This window comes from Cryptomeria japonica, chromosome 9, assembly GCF_030272615.1.
Source record: "Cryptomeria japonica chromosome 9, Sugi_1.0, whole genome shotgun sequence".
NCBI classification, from domain to species: domain Eukaryota; kingdom Viridiplantae; phylum Streptophyta; class Pinopsida; order Cupressales; family Cupressaceae; genus Cryptomeria; species Cryptomeria japonica.
The window spans coordinates 238661448-238684662 of record NC_081413.1 but is presented as its reverse complement, the minus strand read 5'-3'; the positions used below and the strand labels follow the sequence as shown (position 1 = coordinate 238684662).

General features: G+C 34.1%; 1 long non-coding RNA gene across 2 annotated transcripts; it reads right to left on the bottom strand.

The window, feature by feature from the left end:
• Positions 1 to 10278: 10278 nt before the first annotated feature.
• On the bottom strand, positions 10279 to 21750 carry LOC131037167 (uncharacterized). Of its 2 annotated transcripts, XR_009104177.2 has the most exons (5): positions 21307 to 21750; positions 20263 to 20555; positions 19996 to 20178; positions 10657 to 10714; positions 10279 to 10552 (listed from the first exon to the last, which is right to left on the bottom strand). It is a non-coding gene; the product is annotated as an uncharacterized LOC131037167 (long non-coding RNA). The 2 variants fall into 2 exon arrangements; XR_009104176.2 differs by having other exon boundaries at positions 10279 to 10714; positions 21307 to 21748.
• Positions 21751 to 23215: the final 1465 nt, after the last annotated feature.

Here is a 23215-nt window from a genome sequence, read left to right as displayed (position 1 = left end):
GTGTGGAGATATTCTATTTGGGGAGTATTGTTTGAATTTTGGTGACTCTGTGACCTTGGATAAGGCACTGGTATCGATCAAGGTTGTCTATTGCATGTTTTGTTGATCAAAATACTGAATATGAGTATAATTTTCATTCCTTTGTTTCAGTTAGTTTCAAGGTGAGTAGATCCACTGATTTTCTGGATTGGTTTGCTGTGGATTTATCTTTTGAAAGTGTGAATTCAGTTCACAAAGGTATACCCGCCTGGACTATGAATAAGTCCGAAGTGTAGAAAGTTAAATCAAACCTTGTCATATTTTGTCCTAAGAATTTCCTTCCCCTTAACATTACTCTTGCACAGAGTTTAATTATTTTATTATAAGGATGTTGAAGTGAATCAGATTTTGAAGACAACACAACCCTTTGATTATGTTATCAAAAGGATTGATTTAGGTAAAAAAACACATCAAGCTACAGTATAAAAAAATGCTCAAACATCTTTTCAGCATCTCGTGGCAATGTTTAATGAAGAGAAGGATAAGAAAGACAAATTGAAGAAACAGGTAGATCGACTCACAAAATTTCTGATCAAAATAACCAAATCATTAGAGGTAGTTGAGCCTGTTGCCTCTTCAGTGAATGAAAAAATCATTAGACAAGCTGAACAAATCAATTCTCATGGAAGCTCAGTTGGTGAGTGGATGGATAGGCTTTTGAGTCAAGGGACTCATTTGATAGGTTTTGTTGTTACTTTGGTAAATAATTTAGAAGATGTTAGGTCTAAAGTTGACAAAACTTTAGATCTTTTCTCACAAGAATTGGACACATATGAAAAGGACTTCGACTCTTGGTTGAAGTTACAAGATTTCCAATTGGATGTTCTAGTTGATAATGGAGTGCTCCCTTCAAAGGATATCTATATTGAATAGAGAGAAATACTGGAACATCAAATGAACATGCTAGAGGTACTCATCAAGGATATGAGGAAAGCACATAAATAATGTAATGAAAAATGGAAGAACATAATTTATAAGATATCAACGTTCCCTTGCACTTTCCCCGATGAGAATTAGAAGTATCTTCATGAAGATGCCATTATCAAAGCATTTAGTTTGCTAATTGGTGAAGAGGTCGATAAACACGTTTTCTCATTGTCCTCAATTGATAAGTTGATAGATATCCAAGTAAATCTAGATGATCTAGCCTCTCTTTTGAAAAGGCACAAGAAATATTTCATAAACCTCAGAGACTCCATAACCCAGGTCAAGGTCATCACAAGTCACACTAAATGACCTGATCAAGAATAGATGAAAGTAGTTCTACAAAAGTTTGAAGAGTTTATGAAATAAGATCAAAATGGAATGTCTGGCAAGACTTAGTATTTTTCATAGTTTAGATTTTGTAGATGCATTTTTGAATAATAATTCAACACTTCAAGTGTCATTTTGTATTTACATTTTTGCACCTAGGCAATGCATGAGTCCAAAATCAAATAGGACTCGGTTTTGAATTAGTCATAGTGTTTCCTAGATTTTCTCAATGCACCTCACCTATATATATGAGGTTGCTTATTGTAATTTATATCTAGAATCTTTAATCTATATGCAACAAAACTCTGCCCAAGTGAAGAGAAAAAGTGAAACTTTGTGTTCCTATTGCTATTTTACAAATTTCATCAAATAAGAAGAAAGCTTTGGCATCCAAACTTTGTGGTGGATTCATTTGTGGTTTATGGTGAGATTGTTCTTATGTCATATTTAAGCTTTTGTTAATAGAATTAGAAATTAGTGAATGTGATATCATCTTGAAGACTGTGTGCTTCATTTTTTGTGTTTTCAAGATAAAAGTTAGCTGAAATATAGTATGATAGCACCTCAAAGACTTTGTGCTTTATTGTGCCATCTAAGAAAATGAAACCTTAACTTGAAGACTTTGAGCTTTATATTATTGATTTAGAGAAATATTATCGCAATTTATAATAAGGAATCAAATTAAAGACTTTTTGTTTTGCTTTGATTTTCATAGTTAACACATTGGGCTACATAAGAATTTATAAAATGTTGATAGGATAGCAGTGTATTTTAAGACTTTGAGCTTAAGCACTCTTTCCCGTCCCAACGAAGCAACGAAGAACTTTGGGCCCTTATAGAAACTTCGCTTCTTAGTTTATCCATATTTTGATCGTTCTTGCATTCTAAGTTAATTTGTAACAATGAAATTGTAGGAATTATTGGTACTATACATTGTAAATTCTTTCCTAAAAAAAGAGAGGAGAGAATAACATCTATCCTAAAAAAGAGGATAGGATGATGCATCACCCAAGTTAGATTAGAAGTTGAAATTTGTGTCTTGTTTTAGAAAAGTGGAGTAGTGAATTGAAAGGAGGAGCCTTCCCTTAGAAATTAGGAGAGATTTAATCTTATTCGTTGTGGTTGAAACCACAATTTTGTAAACTCTCCCAGTTTGCAAAATTTTCATCCAACAGTTTTTTGGCAACTCTACTATGGAGCACACACAATCAAGTACTTCTTTTTTATTACGACAGTCTAGTGCTCTTGTTTTTGGTATCTATATATTTCAGTATTTCTTCTTGTGTTAAGTTTCAAAGGTTGTTAATTTGTCTGATCAAAGTTACACTCATGGAAGATGGAATCAAGGTTTTGTTGATCTTGTTTTCGAGTTTTTACAAAAGAACAATTTTGATTGTTTAACTTCCAAAATAGTTTCTCCTTTGCAACGTACAAGAAGTTATCCTCTTACAAGTGAGAGATCACCCATTCTTACTGAAGTGTCTAATGTTTCAAGATTTTTGGTAATACCACAAGTTCAAAGGTTTGTGATACCTCTATATCAACCTTTACAACCAGTTTCAATGGCTCAAGGACCCCGAGGTCTAAATTTTGGCCCTCTTAACTTGACTCCACCTCTCCATCCCCTTCTACAAGGTTCGTGAAATACTGTTCCTAAGTTTTTCAGAGACAGAAAACAACATCTTGATGAACATATTGTAACATTTCACATTGCATGTTGAGACATTGCAAGGTGTTGCAGCTAATTGGTTCTACCATTTGGCACCTCAGACTATTACTTCTTGGGATACTCTCAAAACTTAGTGTGAAGCATGCTTCAAACCAGCAAAAGATTCTTATGCTATTTTGGCTCAATTAACTTCAATGAAGAAGGAACCACATGAACCTATGAGATATTTCGTGTCTACATTCAACATACTAAAAAAAAGAATTCTTAACAATTCTCAGCCAACTGCTCAAATATCATTTTTTTCTTTGTGAATGCTCAACTATTGAAAGTTAGCTTCTTGTTAAGAAGAACACCTCCTGCTAATTTGGCAATTGCGCAAGCTCAAGTGGTGGAAATTGAAGATCACTTGATTCTTGTTGGAAAGATCAAGAAAGATCCTAACGAGGCTAAAGTAAGTTTGTCAATTCTAGAAACTTCTAGTTCTCCTTCTTCTAATACCACTAATCCTATGTTATAGAGGCTTGCAAATGAAGTGCTTGCCTTGAAGAAACAAATTTCACAAACATCTTACCCAACTCCATATAAAGATATTCCACAAAGAAATTATCTGAATAATACCAATAATTATGCTACAAAGAACCAAGCTAAATTACCTCCTCCTCCAGAGAGGTTGGCTCTTGAAGCTTTGCCTTCTAACTCAACAGTGGAATTCTTTGAAGCAGAGCAAGGTGAATTTCAATCTTTTGAGGAAGATGTTACAACTCTTTTCCAAGAGCACGGTGAAGAAGTTGTTTGTGACTCTACAATTAGTTACATGCATTTTGAAGAATCTCCAAAGGTGGTTGATGCCAGTATAAATGTAGTTCTCACTCATTCTCATAATCAAACTGATTATTCCAAAAATGATGAGGCAAAGAAGAAGGATACTCCTCGTTTGTCAGTTAAAATTGCAAAGAGGGGAACACCTCTTCCTATTTTGCCAAAAAGTACTCTGAGTGATAATGAAGTAAGTACTCCTACTCAACCTCCTGTTGTTTCAAATGTATCAAAGAACAGTGTCAATAATCCCAAATCTCATGATTTCTAGTTGTTTCAAATTTATCAAAGACCAGTGTCAATACTCCTTGTTTGTCAATAATGCATTCGTGTCCTTACTTGAAAAAAATCAAATTGTCCATTCTAGTTGTTGATGTTCCTGCTTCATATGGTATGTTGTTAGGACACAACTTTTGTAAAGATGTAGGTAGTGAGCTACATATGGACATGACTCAAGCTAAAATTCCAGTTAAGGGACTCATGCAAAAGCTCATTCCTGAAAGAGAAACCAAGTACACACAGTGGAGAAATTGGATGATCCTCGTGCTCAAATTTTGTTCGAGTCTTCAAGTACGGGAAACTACTATCTACACCTAGATGAAGTCTCTGAATTTGTTAAGGACTGGGTAGAAGTTTCAAAATCCGAGGCATTCAAATTATCCTGTAATGATGACAGTGCAGGGTCTAGTTCTTTATGCAAATCAAATTCTGATAGGTTTGTTGATGCATGTGAAGATCAAAAATTAGTAATGGAACTTGATGGTAGTATTGTTGAGTATGAGTTGTTGTTGTTACTTCCAATGATGTATAGACCTTGGAATTTGATGGTAGTTGCACCTCAGTTGGTTACGGTGTAGGTGCAGTTCTCAATTCTCCTCAAGGAGAAGTTTTCCCTTATTCCTTCAAGTTTCAGTTCACTATAATAATAACATGATTGAGTATGAGTTGTTATTGTTGGCCATGGAAGTTGCACATAAGAGGGGAATTAAAAACATTCATGCATAAGGTGATGTCGAGCTAGTAGTGTGTCAGGTGAGAAATATTTATCAAACAAGATATGATAAGCTTAAGCACTATCATAACCTTGTATGGGATAATATTGAAGGATTTGATGCTTTCAATATTTTCATGGTTCCAAGGGATTTCAATGATAGGGCGGATTACATAGTTGCCTCTACCACTCTTTTGATTCCAAGGGATTTCAATGATTTGTATTTGTTACGAAACACACAGGTTTTAACAAACTATGGTGATTAGAAAAAATAAGTTTACAGTTGATCTCAAAAGTGATTTTTTAAATAATAGTGTTTTGTTTGCATGTCAATATCATGTCTATAGATTGGTTTTATAGAAGAAATAATTTTGTTGTAGATTGGAGAGAGCTTGAATAAAGAATCAATTTTTTTGTTATAGATTAGTGTTAATTTGTTGTGCAAAATGTCCTTTTGCCAAATAGATCTTAGATTTTGAATTTGTATTGTCGACCTTAACCTAGCAGATATCGTTCGTTCATAGATGCCCAAATCACTTCACTTACAAATCTAGTGATGCCAAGTGCGAGATGCTACATACATATAAGTTTCTCGATTCTTCTTTTCATTGTCATTATATGGCTGATAGGTAAACCTATGAGCATGGCATATACCCTGACATCACTAAGTAAAATAAGTTATCAGTAGACCTTTTACTCAAGCCAAACTTAATTAACTGACTAAAAGGGTCCTGCTCCAGCTTCCAGTGCAATAGTAAAACCAAATAAAGAGCAGATTCTCGAAAGTGCTTCTATGATGGACAAACTCCAGACTTCCAATGTTTGTCAACACATTGTGTACAATTAGTATTTGTCATTGCTCTTTGACTATGTCAATAGCTATCATACTTGCTTAGGGACTGGTAATACTCTTTACTATTTGTCACTATCCTTGGATAGGGTTTATGATAATGATATGAAGAACTATGGAGTGTCTTCTTACATTGTAATAAGCTTGTGTGAGGGTTGCAACAAACACTAAACATGTTCTTAATGCATTCTTCGCTGAGACAAGGATTTTGTGTTTGGCTATGACTGATTTTGACTGTCATTTGATGCATTGTTCTTTATGATTCAGGTTTGCAATATTTGTCTTTTTCGCACAATTACATTCCTTGTATTATTACCATTGATGCCTTTTTTTGCCTTGGGAATGCAAATCTCCTTTGTATTTTTCATCCATTGTTCCTTACGTGCTAAGAACACTTTGTCATTGAATGCTGCAAAATTCATCTCTACCCTTCTGTACTGTGAACACAAATCAATGCTATGCAGTCACTGTATTTGCAGGGGTGTCTTCTCAACTTTTGAAAGCTTGCCATATCTATTTTAGCCCTGATCTTCCTTGCATGACCATATACTTATTGCTTCTACTATCTGGAACTAAGCTACCTTGACTAAAAAGTTATTCCATGCTTTTGAGGTTGTGATATCTTATGACTTTAACAATAGCTCACGACATTGCATCTTCTTCTTGTTGTTATCTCTAATGCATGCATTCACTGCCTTCTAACAAGACTTTCTTTGTTTTATGCTTTGATGATCCTCCAAATGATTCCTTTTGTTTTAAATCTAACCTCCACTTATCTGAGCTTTTGAAATAAGTTTGAAAGCCATTTAAAAAAAATAAAAAGACTAACACAAGATCCATGCAACTTCATTCACATACACATATGCTCATGCCTAAAAGACTCCTAGATACAAATATTGAAAAGATTTTGATGCAAACTCAAAAAGTTCAATTTTTTTCCCTTTCAAACCTATTTTCATCTTGGGGGAAAAAAATAGGTAACAATGTTTTTTTGGTTTGTTTGTGGTAGTTGTAAAATGTATGAATCTTTCAGCATCCAAAATTTCATATGATAGGGTGGCAGACATGTTGCAGCCAAGAAACTGATGAGAAGGATCTTGAGTAGCTTTTTAAATTAGTTGTTTTTCATCATGGTGTATTCAAAACAACAAGAGATGGAAGTAGGCTTGCATTATTTCTTTAGTTATGTTTTGGTCAAGCATTTTGACTTGATGGCATTGTAACATGTACAAATATAATGTTTAATAGAAAAATTATTACTAGAGGTCATTTTTTTTGAGAACTTAAAGAATGGTCAATAGGCCAAAGCCATTCTTTAAGGTTTGTGTCTCATTTTCTTTCCATTCTCATTGATGTTAAATTTCACAATTTCGAAAATAAATTTATCATTTACACCCTCCCTGTAAAACATAGTTTACAAAGGATAATCACAAATATTCCTTACAAAAGCCAAATTTGCTCACTTTATGAATGCAATTCACGCTACATAACTATGCCACTAAAATTTTAAAAATGACAATCAAATAATTAACATTATTGTAAATGATTGGAAACTAATCATGAATTACCCTTAAAATATCATTAAAAGAGCATCGTGAATTCACTTTACTAATGCAACATACATAACTAAAATATGTATTTTGACTCATAATACATTAACACTATTCCATTTTTCATAACTAACAACAAATCATAAAATACGACAACTTAACCATCACATTTAAGTTGCTTATTTAAAACTATGTAAATAATTTGTTATAAATAAAATAAAACATGTGTTGTGCTGTCTAGTTTGGTTTGTGTAGTTTGTGTTGTGTTGTGTTGTTTTGTGGTTGTCTTAGGGCAATTAAGGGAGGCCAAACAAGCTTCTACCTTCATGTGGTTGGCCTTGTTAGTAGAGAGTGTTTGGATAAATATTCTCGAAGCTAAGAGAAGCTTGTGTAAATATTTTCATTTTAAATAAATAATATTTTATAAATTTAAGGTAATTAATTGCATGTTGAAATTCTCTAATAAGAAAATCGCGATTCCAAAGTAAAAGTAAATAATATTTTTTAAACTAGAAATATACATATGTTTTCAAGATGGTAAAATATTGGGTTTCTTTCTTTAAATTGTTTGGTATTTTTTTGGAGCTTGTTTTAAACGAAGTAGAATAATCTAATTCTAAGAATTATTACTATTTGGGTTTAGGGTTAGGGTATCATGAGTAGGGTTAGGGCAACGATATTTAGGGTTTAGGGTTGTTCAGCTTAGGGTTCAAGCTTAGGGTTTAGGGTTTCGGGTTCAGATTTAGGGTTTATGGGTTAGGTTAGTGTTCGAGTTTAGGTTTGGGGTTCGTGGGTTTAAAGTTTGAATTTAGGGTTTAGGGTTTGATTTTATGGTTACAAATTTAGGGTGGTTTAGGTTGTGGGGTTTGGATTTAGGGTGGTTTAGGGTTTGGGGTTTGGATTTACGGTTTAGGATACGTGTTTAGGGTTTGAAAGGTTGAAACCCTAAATGCATCCAACACTAAATCCCAAAACAGCTATAATCCTAACCCTAAACCCGAAAAATTGAACAGTAAACCCTAAATCATAAACCCTAAACCTACCTAAATCCTCAAACCCTAAAATCAAAACCATAAATCCCCAAACCCTAAACCCTAACCCTTAAACACCCAAAATCCAAACCCTAACCCTAACCCTAAAAATGAACCCTGAACCCTAAACACGAATCCTAATTCCTAAACCCTAATAAACTCGAACCCTAAATGCCCTAAACTCAAACCCTAAACCCAAAACTTGAACCTTGAACCCTAAACTCGCCCAACACTAAACCCCAAACCAACTATAATCCTAACCATAAACCCTAAACCCAAAAATTTGAACCATAAACCATAAATCCAAACCCTAAACCCTACTTGAAGCACCAAACCCTAAACCCTACCTGAAGCACCAAACCCTAACCATTAAACACCCTAAATCCAATCCCTAACCCCAAACCAACTATAATCCTAACCCCTAAACTCTAAACCCTAAAATTTGAACTGTAAAACATAAATCAAAACCCTAAATCGTAATCCCCAAACCCTAAAATCAAAACCATAAATCCCCAAACCCTAAACCCTAACCCTTAAACACCCTAAATCTGAACCCTATCCCTAAAAATGAAACCTGAACCCTAAACACGAATCCTAAATACTAAGCCCTAATAAACCTGAACCCTTAATCCTAACCCTAAATTCGAACCCCAAACGGCCTAATCTCAAACCCTAAACCCTAAACCCAAAACTTGAACTCTGAACCCTAAACTCACCCAACACTAAACCCCAGACCAACTATAATCCTAACCATAAACCCTAAACCCAAAAATTTGAACCGTAAAACATAAATCCAAACCTTAAACCCTGTCTGAAGCCCCAAACCCTAACCCTAAAACACTCGAAATCCAAACGCTAACCCTAACCCTAAAAATGAACCCTGAACCCTAAACCCAAACCCACCCTAAAACCTAAACCTTAATAAAACCGAACCCTAAACCCTAAACTCGTCCAACACTAAACCCCAAACCAACTATATTCCTAACCCTAAACCCTAAACCCAAAAACTTGAACCTTAAACCATACAACCAAACCCTAAATTGTAAACCCCAAACCCTAACCCTAACCCTAAAATGAACCCTAAACCCAAACCCACTCTAAAACCTAAACCTTAATAAACCCAAACCCTGAACCCTAACCCTAAATCCAAACCCTAAACTCACACCCCCTGAACTTGAACCCTAAATCCAAACCTTAAACCAAAACCCTAAACCCTAAATTCAAACCCTAAACTATAATCTAAATCTTAAATTCGAACCCACCTAAGACCCTAAATCTCTTAACCCTAAACCCTAAAATTTCAATCCCTAAACCTTAAAACATTAAACCCTAAACAATAATTCTAACACCATTAACCACAATCCTAACCCTAAAAATTAATTATAATCATAACCCTAACCCTAAACCCTAAATCCTAACCCTAAACAATAATAATGCTTAGAATTATGTTTTGCTTGGGGTTAAAGATTTACTTAGTTTGAAAAAACGTATCATATATGTTTCAAGTTTAAAAAATATTATTTACTTTACCTTTGCAATCATGATTTTCTTTTTACTTTGAGGGTATTATTTAAAATGAAAACATTTACACATTAGCTTCTCAGAGCTTCGAGAATATTTATTCAAACATTCTCTACTAACAAGGCCAAACCACACAAAACAACACAAACCACACAAGACAAGACAAGACAAGACAACACAACACAACATGTTTTATTTTTATTTATGTTGGTTATATTACGTTGTCATATTTTATGATTTGTTACTTATGGGATATGAAATATATTTTATTATAATTATGGTGAAATTTTTATATTAATTCATGATGCTCTTTTAATGATACTTTGTAAGGGTAATTAATGTTTAGTTTCCAATCAGATTATCTGATTGCCATTTTAAATGATTCATAAAACATTTGAGGGGGTAAATGATAAATTTATTTTTGAAATTGTGAAATTTAACTTCAATGCTGAAATCAAAAGTAATAAATGCTTAAATAAAAATTAAACTAATAAAAAAAATGCAAAAAAAATGTGACACAAACCTTAAAGAATGGCTTTGGCCTATTGACTATTCCCTTTAGTCCAATCCAATACTTTTTTTTATTAAACATTATATTTGTATATTTTACAATGCTATCAAGTCAAAATGCTTGACCAAAACATAACTAAAGAAATAATGCAAGCCTAATTTCGTCTCTTGTTGTTTTCAATACACCATGATGAAAAACAACTAATTTAAAAAGCTGCTCAGGATCCTTCTTATCATACTGCAAATAAAAATGATAATGGAAGTAATCTCCAATCCAGAAAATGAAAATTTAGGATGCCGATCGATTCATACATTTTACAACTACCACAAACAAACCAAAAAAAACATTGTTACCTATTTTTTGTCCCCAGGTTAAAAATAGGTTTTGAAAGGAAAAAATGAACTTTTAGAGTTAGCATCAAAACCTTTTCAAATATTTGTATCTTGGAGGTTTTAGGGATATGAGCATATGTCTATGTGAACCTGCATGGATCATCAAAGCACAAAACAAAGAAAGCCTTGTCAGAAGGCAGTGAACACATGCATTAGAGATAACAATATTACAGTCATAAGATATCACAGCCTCAAAAGCATGAAATGACTTTTTTAGTTCCTGATAGTGAAAGCAAGTATACAGTCATGCAAGGAAGATAGATATAGTAGGGTTTCAAAAGTTGACAAGACACCCCTGCAAATACAGTGACTGCATAGCAGTGATTTGTGTTCACAGTACAAAGGCAGAGATGAATTTTATAGCATTCAGTGACAAATTGATCTTAGCACATAAAGAATAGTGGATGAAAAATACAAAGGAGATTTGCATTCCCAAGGCACAAAAAGGCATCAATGGTAACAATACAAGGACTGTAGCAGTGCCAAAAAGACAGATATCGCAGACCTGAATCATAATGAACAGTGCATCAAGCGTCAGTCAAAATCTGTCACAATCAAACACAAAACCCTTGTCTCAACGAACAATGTATTAAGAAAATGTTTAGGCCAGTCTATTGAGATCATGGATAGCAGCCTTAGGGTACAAGACAAAGTTTTCATTGCAAAAGAATCAATTTGGCAGTCCTTTTGATGACGATTACATATATGACAATCAAGAGCTTTCAAAGACTTATAGATCTGAGGACACTATCACCATAAATTATTGGTTCAGTATCAAAGCCTTTAGTGTAGTCCCAACAATCAAAGAATAATGAAGAGAAGTATAAATGACAATGAGTTCATCAGCTGTTAAGGCAATGAACAGAGGATTGGAATAGTAAACAATAGTAAGATGGCATTAGCCCTCAACAAGCCTAATACCAGTAATGAATGATAGACTCAGAGCATCAAAGTTTAAAAGGTAGCAGCACAAAGGAAGGAAAGATACATATCTAAGTGTCAAGGGCCAATCAAAAAATGAAAACCCAGTCATATAGCAGCCTCATGGCAATGATTGATAAAAAGCATCAAATAGTGTTAGTACAAAGAAAGGGAATAGTTTAGTGTTTGTTGCAGCCTTCATACAAGCTCATTACAGTTTAAGAAGACATTCCATAGTTCTTCATATCATTGTCATAAACCCTATCCAAGGATAGTGACAAATAGTAAAGAGCATTACCAGTCCCTAAGCAAGTGTGATAGCCATTGACACAGTCAAAGAGTAGTAACAAATACTAATTGTACACAATGTGTTGACAAACATTGGAATGCTTTTGTGAGACCAAATAGCAACCAAATACAGTCCTGACAGCTCAGGGAAATGAACAAAGAATGATGCACAGTCAAATAAGAGTATTTTCCTAAGGAGCAGACCTAGATAAGGTAGACAAGAAGCAGAAAATACAGTTAGGAGCAATCCTTATTGGCTAGTGTGCAGGAAGAAGAGTCAAAGGTTCATGGGAAAAAAGGTCATTAGTAAAAAGAGAAAAGTCTGCTAGAGATCAAAGAGGACAAAGATCATATCAAAGGTCTGCTCCAAGGCAAAAGAGCATCAACAAAGCATAGTCTATTAGTAGCAACATTCAAGCATAAATTAGTCAACATAATGTAGCAAGTAAAAATGATAATTCAAGAAATCTCCAATTCAAAAAATGAAATTTAGGATGCTGAATGATTCATACATTTTACAACTAGAACAAACAAACCAAAAAAACATCACAAAGATATAACACTGTTTGAATTTGAAAACAGATATAAAAATTTTGCAAGGTGAAATTTTTTCTTCAAATTTGCAGACGATAATAGATGATGCTGGGGATGGTGAAAGAGGCGGTGGAGGTAATGGAATAGATTCTGGCTATCTTGAAGATTAGTTCTCAAATGGACTCAAATCTAAAGGGACCACTTTTGGAGAATGTCTAAATGTAAAACATCACTTAAAGGCTTTAAGTCTGAAGTTTGCTCATGATAGAAGCACTTTGAAGAATCAGCCCTTTACTTGGCTTTACCATTGCAATGGAAGCTATAGCAGGACCCTTTTAGTCAATTAATTAAGTTTGGCTTGAATAAAAGGTCTGCTCGTAACTTTAGTTAGTGTTGTCATGATATATGTCATGCTCATAGGTTACCTATCAGCCCTATAATGACAATGAAAAGTAACCGATTCTAGTTAAGAAGAATCAAGAAACTAATATGTATATAGCATCTCGCAGTTTAGTGACTAAGAAAAATGAAGAAACTAAGTTGTTCTATTGTATTAGAAGACTCACTTGGCATCGTCAGATTTGTAAGTGAAGTGATTCAAGCATCTATGAATGAATGATATCTACTAAGTTAAGGTCTACAATACAAATTCAAAATGTAAGATCTATTTGGCAAAAGGACATTTTACACTACAAATTAACACTAATCTATAGAAAAAATATTGCTTCTATAAAACCACTCTATAGACATGATATTGACATTTTGGAGAATGTCTCAATGTAAGACTTTAAGTCTGAAGTTTGTTCATGATAGAAGTACTTTCAAGAATCTGCTCTTTACTTGGCTTTACCATTGCAATGGAAGCTATAGCATGACCCTTTTAGTAAGTCAATTAAGTTTGGCTTGAATAAAAGGTCCGCTCATAACTTTAGTTAGTGTTGTCAGGGTATATGTGGTGTAAGGGCACAAGCCTCAATTTCATTATTTCTTGATTTAACACTTCATGTTTTTGATACTAAGGTGTTGGGAAGAATCAAAGAATTCTTTGTTTATGTTTTGTTTTGTAATAAGGTCCTAATTGTCCATTTTGTAAGGCCTAGTGGCCTAGGGTGCATTATAAACCCTATGGTCAACTGTGGTCAAAGGGACTTAGGATGAGTAGAATTAGGGAGTCAAGGTTGTTTTGGTCTATTTAAATCCATTTCAATGTGTTTAGGTCCTGAGGTTGATAATATAATTAGTTTGAATGGCAAAATGCGAAAATTGTCAAAAATTGACAAAGTTGTCAATTTGTAAAGCAATTTTTCAAAAAGTTGTTGTAATTGGTTGCCCAATGTTCATAACCATCTAAAATCAATTTGAACACATTGGGAAAACTCTAAAATGCCTCAACAAACTCATGTGGAGGTTGTTAAAATGCCTCAACAAACTCATGTGGAGGTTGTTGTGGGTGGAATTTGTAAACTTGATAGTTGAAATCAATAAAAAAACTGCATTTTTCCAAAAAAATTGTTGTTCTTTCGGTTGGTATGGAATTTCACGACCTCCAAACTGAAAAATTCTTTCATGGGGAGCCTTTCTTTTGAATCCAACTAGAGGTTTGCAGGTGGAGTATTGAGGGAGAAAAGTTGTAACAGATCCAAACAGCCCGTGAAAGTGCCCTTTCCTAGGGTTTCAACTTCAATTTCCCATTTCTTCCAAATTCACCATGGGAAAATTCTAAAACTTGGTGAAATGGAGGATTTGGGAATGTATTTTAATATCCAAAAGGTTTCAGACCAAAAGGATGCAGTTTGGGTGAGATTTTGTTAAATTTGACCAGGCATCTCTATGTGACTGGTTGTGGGAATTGAATAAAATTCATGAACAGTTCCCATAACTTTAGTTTTAATGCAAGCTAGAAGCTATAACTTGGTATTTGGTGATGATTTGGATACCCCAAGGTGCTCCAATATTTAATTTGGTGGAGTTATAGGTTTGGAGGGTAGTTCCTTTGTTAAGTGCTTAAATTAGCCCTTATTAGCCTAGATGAGGGTTTATTAGAAATGGTACTTGCAAGAGGTTCCAGAACTTGTCCTTTGGTAGAAAGTGTTGCCCCAGGTTGGTGTTCAATAAAATAAAAGAATATTGGTCTGTCCTTTGGAGTTTTTGGGTGGGAAGCCAAAAAGTGAGTTTTGAAGGCTAATAGGTCTAAGAAGCCAATTTGCACTTTGTGACTTGAACAACCAAATCAGAGGGTTGTTTGGCATTATTTGAGTTTGTAGGAACCTATCAAACTTGTCTTCAGACTTTTTTGGCCTATAAAACCATTTGGAGGGGTTGTGAGCAATTTGAGCCATTTTGAGCGCTTTTGCCTGTGGGGTTTGAAACCAAATATTGATAACCTTGCACACTGTCCCATTGTGGAGTTATGGGGATGGAAATAGGTGATATGGGATGTTGAATTGATACTCTTAAAGGTGCGAGGCTTGGTTGGAGTGAATCCTTAAAAGGAGGGTTTGTTGTTTGGTCAGCAAGTGAGTAACTTGGAGCATTTTCAAGTTGTTTGAACAATACCTCTACATCAATATGTCATGCTCATAGGTTACCTATGAGCTCTATAATGATAGTGAAAAGTAACCGGTTCTAGTTAAGAAGAATCAAGAAACAAATATGTATATAGCATCTCGCATTTTAGTGGCTAAAAAAAATGAAGAAACTAAGTTGTTCTATTGTATTAGAAGACTCACTTGGCATCGCCAGATTTGTAAGTGAAGTGATTCAGGCATCTATGAATGGATGATATCTACTAGGTTAAGGTCGACAATACAAATTCAAAATCTAAGATCTATTTGGCAAAAGGACATTGCACTGCAAATTAACACTAATCTATAGCAAAAATATTGCTTCTATAAAACCAATCTATAGACATGATATTGACATGCAAACAAAACACTATTTTTTAAAAGATCACTTTTAAGATCAACTGTAAACTCATTTTTTCTAACCACCATAGTTTGTTAAAACCTGTGTGTTTCATAACAAATACAAAACATGAACACGATCCAAGGTAGCATGAGCCAAGGTTGATATGATCTAAATGATATCAATCAACATAAAAGATGCTAGTGAAATTAGTCGGATCATTCTAAATTTTTGCCAATCTGGTCAATTTTCAAATCTGGTTAGCTTATTTGCTGACGAATTACAAATTTCTTAGCAGTAGGCCTATTGGGTGTAAATTGACTAAACAAGTTGTCTTTGTGCACACATGAATACCTAACCAAAAACTTGCTACCATTGTAACTGAGCTTCTTGCTGCCTATGAATTTGGTAACAGTTTTGCAAGATTTCAAGCCTATTCTTTTATCATCTAAAGGTGACTAGAGCCAATGGAATTAGAGACAAAATAGTTAGAAGTGTTTACGAGCTTAGGTTTTGGTATTTTCATGCTAAAATTTGAACAAGTAGATTCATTTTGCAAAATGCAACTGTTACCTATTTTTCAAGTATCTAGGAGAAAAATAGCCTACACAAGTTTGGAGCTCATAATGTTTTAAGAGGTTTTAAACTTTTTAAAGATGGCAAAAATTTACCTACAGATCATTGAAGTCAAGCTAATGGTCACATTTAAATAAAGGAGTAGATAATGTTTTGGATTTATTTATATCATATTTGAGAAGGTTCACAAAAAGCACTCTCCACATTGAAATAAAGATCAAAGAAATTAATTTCATATTAGATGAAATTGGAATTTCAAGATAAAAGTTGTCCATGTAGCATGAAGTTGAAAAAATTCAGTCTTAAGCTTTGGAGGGAAACAAAGCTTTTAAAAGAAATAAAGCTTTAGACGTTGCATGAGTTAAGTTAGGGTTTTTCCTTAACATGAGCTTGAATTATTATACATGAAAGCTGGATTTCTGGAATTTCTCTTGCTGATAATACCCATAATGGTCACCATAATGATCAGATCTCCAACAATAGCTTAAAGAGAGAAACCCATGTTTGAACCTGATGTATACTCAGTTATGAAGACTTCACTCAAATGCATTAGTAGTTTGAGCTGTCATTAACAGTTTATTCTTAGAGGTTGGATGTGATGGAGTCAGGTTCATGCAGGGCACGTGGGATATATCTTCTTGAATCCACATCAAGTCCATGCAAACCCATGTAGAGATCATGCACGCAAAAACCTTATAAAAGGTCAGCTCCACCTTTCTAAAAACCTCTCTTTGCCATTCATAAATGGGAGGTTCATTTTTTCATGCGTACAAGAAGATTTCTATTATTTCGTATGCTAAAAATAAGGTTGCTTCGACAAGTTAGAAGTTAATGAAGAGTGCATACAATATAAGGAAATACAGTCCTTAATGGTGAGACATCCAGCAAATCTTTGGCAAGGAATTGACAAAGCAAAATAAAGGAAGATTTCATCGTTTCAAAGTTAGACATATACCCTATGAAGGCTTATATGGGTAGCATGATGTATAGAGTATCATGCAAGAAAATACCCTGTTGCATACAAAGGACAGTCACCAAAAGGCTAAATAGCAGTCTAAGGATGCATGCATAAAGACATCAAAGATGGATATCATTGTCCACAATAGCCAAGAGAGAGCCTTTGACAACCTACAGGAGTAGTACCTTAAACCAAAGATGGAAAGACTGTCAAAATATAATGACTGCCCTAATATCAAATCAATGACGAATCTCATAAATATATGCCATGGCAACCAAATCAGTTGAAAGGGAAAATATAGTGGTAAAGGTACGAAGGGTGCACAGTGATCTCTGCATAATAACAGACTTAGCCCTAAGTCTGAGACAAGCAAGGTTTAAGCAAAGGAGAAATGGGTGTAGAAACACAAGAATAAGCATGGTAGTCATAAGCCCGCGAACAACGCAGTCACAACCATGGAGAGCATGAGAATCACAGTTAAAATTATCAAACAGGAGCTAGGCCCTTTCAGGGATATAATCATAGTGTGATAATGTCAAATCTTCACCAAAGAAACTCAATACCTGGTAGGTTCTCCAAAGGCCTTAATAAGAATACAGGTCTAAGCATGATCAGTAAACACAATGATATGAAAGAAGCAGCCATGACGATCACTGTAACAGTACATAGAAGACCATCCATGCATCGAAGTGAACATGTTGACAGACAAAATAATGTGAAGGCCTACAACAAAGAGCTTTTCCATGAACATTGATGTATGGGTTAATGATGTTGCCAAAGCAACAATATGACAGATATTATGCACCCTAAAAGGCCTAGTTGTTGTATTGAAGGCCATTAATGATGTTATATCATGTTGTACAAGAAGCATAAATACTAAAGGAATATAAAGTATGGGCATTTGTAACTCAGTTTTCCAGATTTGTAATAGCAGCAATTCCTTTTTATTGAACAAAAGAAATAGTTTTCCTTCTCCTATCTTTCTTGTCTTGACTTACAATGAATGATTTTGACATAATTGTTGTGATTTGCCTATAAATCCTTCAATTTTGTCTCATTCTTATTAGAATGAATGCATGAATGATGTGTTTAATGCAGGTTATGGATTGTGATTATAAGTTTTAATGTGTGGGAGTTGTGGAAATAGACATTTTTCCTTCAAACAAGCATTAAAATCTTAGATCATTTTCATGAAACATTTATGTATTGAGCATCTTGTGCTGAGTTGTGAACAAACATCCTTTTCTGAAATAAATTGTGATTCAAGGGCTGCAAGTAAGTCTTTGCATTTGGTGCATCACCTCCTCTTAGGATAGGTTTCATTTCAGTTATCCTTCTATACTTTTTCCCATCAAAGGTTAGTTTGTAGGAGATTCATCAAAGAGAACCAGCTCACTCTGAAGGTTGATTTCCGTCATATGATACCCACAAGCTCGGAAATCATCCCATGTTTCAGAAGATTACTGAGCTTTCAAATTAAGCATCACGGGTGCAATCTTGGTGACAACAACAACCTAAATGAGATTGTATGAATGTTGCCAATATAGGTGCACCACCAATTGATATTCTGTAAATTTCCCCTTTTAAAAACATGGAAAAAACCAAGGCAACTGGCAAAAAACTGTCCATACAACTTTTCTTGTGTTTAGCAGTTTCAAATATTGTATGAAATGTAAAATTTGGATGTGCATCAGGACGGGAGTTTATCTTTGTTTTTTGCACATGATTTGGCTCTTCCCCTTCATAATAGGTACTACACTCTAATCATTTGTAACTGAATAAGATGGTCCAATAATACTTGAAATAGCTTTGTGTTTAAACATGTGGGGTTGCTATTTTACAACATGTGAATAGCATCTCTAGGTTAGAATTGCATTATATGGAGTTTCATGGCATGACATCATCCATGGCAGTGTAGGAAAGTTGCTAATCTGGTGGTGAGAATAAGTTCTTAATCCTAGTTATATGCCCGCTGGATTTAATCCTTGAATTTGAAACAACTTAAGAGATAAACTAAAATTTAGTTTCATATCATTTTATTAAAAATAATATCTAATTGTTAGTATGTTTTGGTTCACTCTGGCACTATTGCAGATTCTAGTCAAGTCTAAAAGAACGGTATAAAGAAGAAACACACAAAACAAAGGCAGTAACACAAAATGGTAGTGAAAACAATCTAAAACATTAGGCATACCGAGTCCCATTTTTAATCATTCACGTCAACTTAATCAAACACTTCAACTTCAACTTCAATAATCCCGATTGTTTTTTCCTAATAAAACAATAGCACTCAGCTAATAAAGTTTCAAAACATTCCAAACATATCAGTACTAGAAGTCTGGGTTTTATTCTTTATTCTATGAAACCTGCTAACTTGAAACGAAGAAAATCATATCCATGTATCCCATTTGAAATATTAAAAAAATGAATTAATCCAGCCAACCTACTAGAGCTCCCAAAACAAGGAATCCAAAATAACATCATACGGTGAAGTAGAATTACTAAATCCCAATGGTAAACAAACTTCTGTACACGGTAAAATACATAACCAATAAAGCTAAGTTGTTGATACTTTGGTCTTACTAGTGTAGATGATTTGCAGGTTCTGTAAAATATTTGAAAGCCAATAAACAATACGATGCTACACCAAAAAACTGCAGAGCAGGGAATCTATAGACAACAGTTGTATGTCCTATCAGGTCAGTGAACTGCTGAACTACATCTAGTGGAGACGAACGTTAAAGTCGAGCAAACCCCTAATTAGCTTGTGTGTCAGCTTACTGCTGGTATAAAAATATCCATTACATAGCTGTTCATAAATAGAACTCCATAATTAACATTTAATTAAAATATATCTGAAATAAACATTTAGGTTTTCAAAATTCATAATATCGAATGATTGTTTTTAATCACAAAATAATTGTACGTAATGATTTTTGGAATAGTAATTTGCGATTCATGCTTTTAACCAACAAAATATTTTTGTGGACAACAAAGTATGGAACATGGGAGAATCTATAATTATTTTATTCATCTTAAAAAAATCATCACTTATAAAGAAATATTCGATCTCAACATAGGAAGACAAAAAATATAGAATGGCTAAAAGCTTTATCTCCTATATCAAAATATACACATTGAATTTTCTTAATTCAAATGTACAACTTAAATGACAGCGACAAGTAAATACCTGATGCAATGTACGCGCTAGAGCACATGGTGGCTTCCCTCTGCATGAGTCTGGCTAAGAAAAATCAGACATTGGAGCTTCCATGTGGCTGTCCATTGGTGCACATCTCCATGCACAACCACAGGATTACAGTCATGGTACAGATAGCACATCCAAGTCCTCAACGATTTTGTATCTGCTCACCTAGCCAAAATCACTCTTCCTATTATTAATCAATTCATACAAAAGTAACAGTGAAGCTGATGTAGGAAGGCTTGTGCTGATTACCGGATACTGAAAACCAAGCTACCATATGAAGAGTTGAACATAACCTCTCCATGGAATCTGCGCTCGATAGCAAATTCAAATGGGTTCGCTGTGTAGGAGAAGATCAATTCATTGCCTGAGAACACAGAGAATTCAAACATTGGGTTAGCTGTTTTGAAAATATGGTTTCCTTCTAGAGCAGCGACTTGCTATAAACAAAGCAGGTCATAAGGCAAAGCAGGTCATAAGGAACTTCCCATTTCTTCCTCTCTGCATCAGTTATATGAACACTTGCTGGGTTCTGCATCTAATGCCTGCATTGGAATCTCACTTCATTAGTCCTTCACTCAAGCCAAAAGGATTAAAAATAAACATGAGTGAAAATAAAAAAAAACATTCATGGGGAGAAATAACTAATGGGTATTAGGTGAAAATGTATTAATTACATTATAGAATTAAATTATCTCGAAAATCAAACATGTCAAACCCATCACTGTCATCGTAATGCAAGCAACAACAAAATCTCTGAAGATTATAATATTAAGGTTAAATAAGCAGGGCTTACAGCTTCAATGGTAGACGATAATAATACTAAGGGTGTGTAAAACTTATTTAATTATTTTACGTGAACATTATTGTGTCAGACGGTATAGTTGGAAATGATCCAGCAGATATATGCATAAGAATGTGAAACCCTAGGCTTAGAGCGTGAACTGTTTGACAGAATTCCTCTAAAGGAACGTGAATTCATAGACACTGCGTGTGAAGTGTTTCACAGAATTCCTCAAAGAAATGTGGTCTCATGGCGTCCCATGATCTCTAAACGCACAAAATGGGAAATGTGAAAAAGACCCATTAAAGGTGATCTGTATTACTCTGGTTATGGCGGTTGTTTCACTATTTCCTCCACCTGATACGATTGGGACCGAATCCATTCAAATGGAGGGTGAAAATGGTGAGAAAGGTCAGAAAGGATAAGGAAGAAAAGAATCAGGAAGTTGCTATTAAGAGAATAAAAAACCTACTGAGACTAAATAATTTCAATCCAAAATGAAAGCTCCTTACAAATTTTATCATGCCAACTTGAATTGATTGGATTTGCAACAAACAATAATGAATTTTTTATTGTCTATATTTCCCCTCGGTTGCTCTGCCTCTTCCTCTGCTCTACCTTTCCCCTGCGCTCTACCTTTCCCCTGCACTGCCAGAAAAATGCAATACCAAAAAAAGACAGACAGACCAGCGTGCACGCTGAAAACCAGAAAAATGAAAAATGAAAACAAAGCAAACACTTAATTTTTTTTGAAGAAAACAGAGAGAAAGAACAGAACATCGAGAGAAAGGGGCAATCAGAGAAAGAACGAATGTCTGTAACGAAATGAAACTGAATTGCTTATATTTATATTGAAATTCAAATGCTTTTTCACGCTCCCATTTGTATTTTCTTTGCCGTTATCATTCTCTCAACGGCTAGTCTATTATGGGCGATATTCTTTGTCGCCAGCGGCCTTCCAGCTAATGGCTCCGGCACGATGACCCACCCAAATGCATTTCAATTCTAAAAATGATATCTATTTTAATAAAAACTTTGTATTAGGATAATGATTTATTTTATATTATTCTAAACTATGTATTAGGATAATTATTTATTGTAAACTATCTAAAAATGATATCTATTTTAATCAAAACTCAAGAAATCCACTTGATCTCAAGGGACCAGAAGATAATATTGTGAAGTTACCTAATAGTCTCTATCAAACAGATTCGCATATTATATATATTAGTATTAACCAATAATGTTACTTCACATAGAATCTTATTATCTCAATGAATTGTGAAATGGATGATGAACATATCGTTGGCATGTAAATCATCTTTTACTATTCTATACTTGTGCTATAGTTTTCTCAATCACATCAACGTTAATGTCTCAATGAGTATTCAATAGTTTATATGGTACGTCTACCTTGATGCCCACTGACCTCACTTTGCTCAACATTATTGGTGCTAGCAAACCACTTCAAATCATAAAATCACCAATGACTAGTGTGTATGGTATATCTACCTTGGTGCTCAACAACATTGACTTCACTTTGCTCAATTCTATTGGTGTTGGCAAGCCTCATCGACTTGTATAATCACAAATAATTAATTCATGGCCAATACACTCCCATCCCCTTATCAAGCAAAATGTGATAAGCTATTGCAATAAGAAACTAATAAAAAAAGCTTAGTCTACTACTCATGAAAGTTGAAAAGTAAAAACCAAAAATTGAATAAATATACGAGCTATAACAACACATCAAAATTGCAATGCCAATTCACTAAACCTGAAAAGCAAAATAATCTACCCCTATAAGAATTTTTTTACACAATTCACTCAAACTTTTAGAAATTAACTAGTTTTAGAAGATAGCTAGTTGGAGAAGGCAATTATGATCCACTTCGTGTTAAATCTGCAAATTCTATTTTGAACTTATTAAACTCCATTCATCATATGCAACGTGTCAATCTCTAAAATCATTATCAATAAAAATAAGATTTTTAGACATGTTTATAACATCCATATAAATATAAGAAGTTGTTGAATGAAAATGCACCCTTATTGCAATGTTTATGAATCCAAAAATACCCTCATTTATTCCAAAGATAAATCCATGATTTCAAAAACCCCATTATGCCAAAAACCTTAAACATTTCTTTGTTTTCATCTTAGGACCTATGGATAAGTAAATGCATTTAAAATCCTATTTTACTATTTCACTTAACACATTATTTCTCAAAAAGCAATAGGTGATTGTGGCTTGGATTCTTGTTTGTCACAATGTATACTTCTATTGAAGACCAATGGCCTAGCTCCTTCAATAATTTTGATAACTCATTTGCTACTCAGTTGTAAACATTTTTCAAACATTTTATCTAAATAATAATTGTTTTGAAATTTTTAAATAAAAAAGGTATTTTACCATTATAC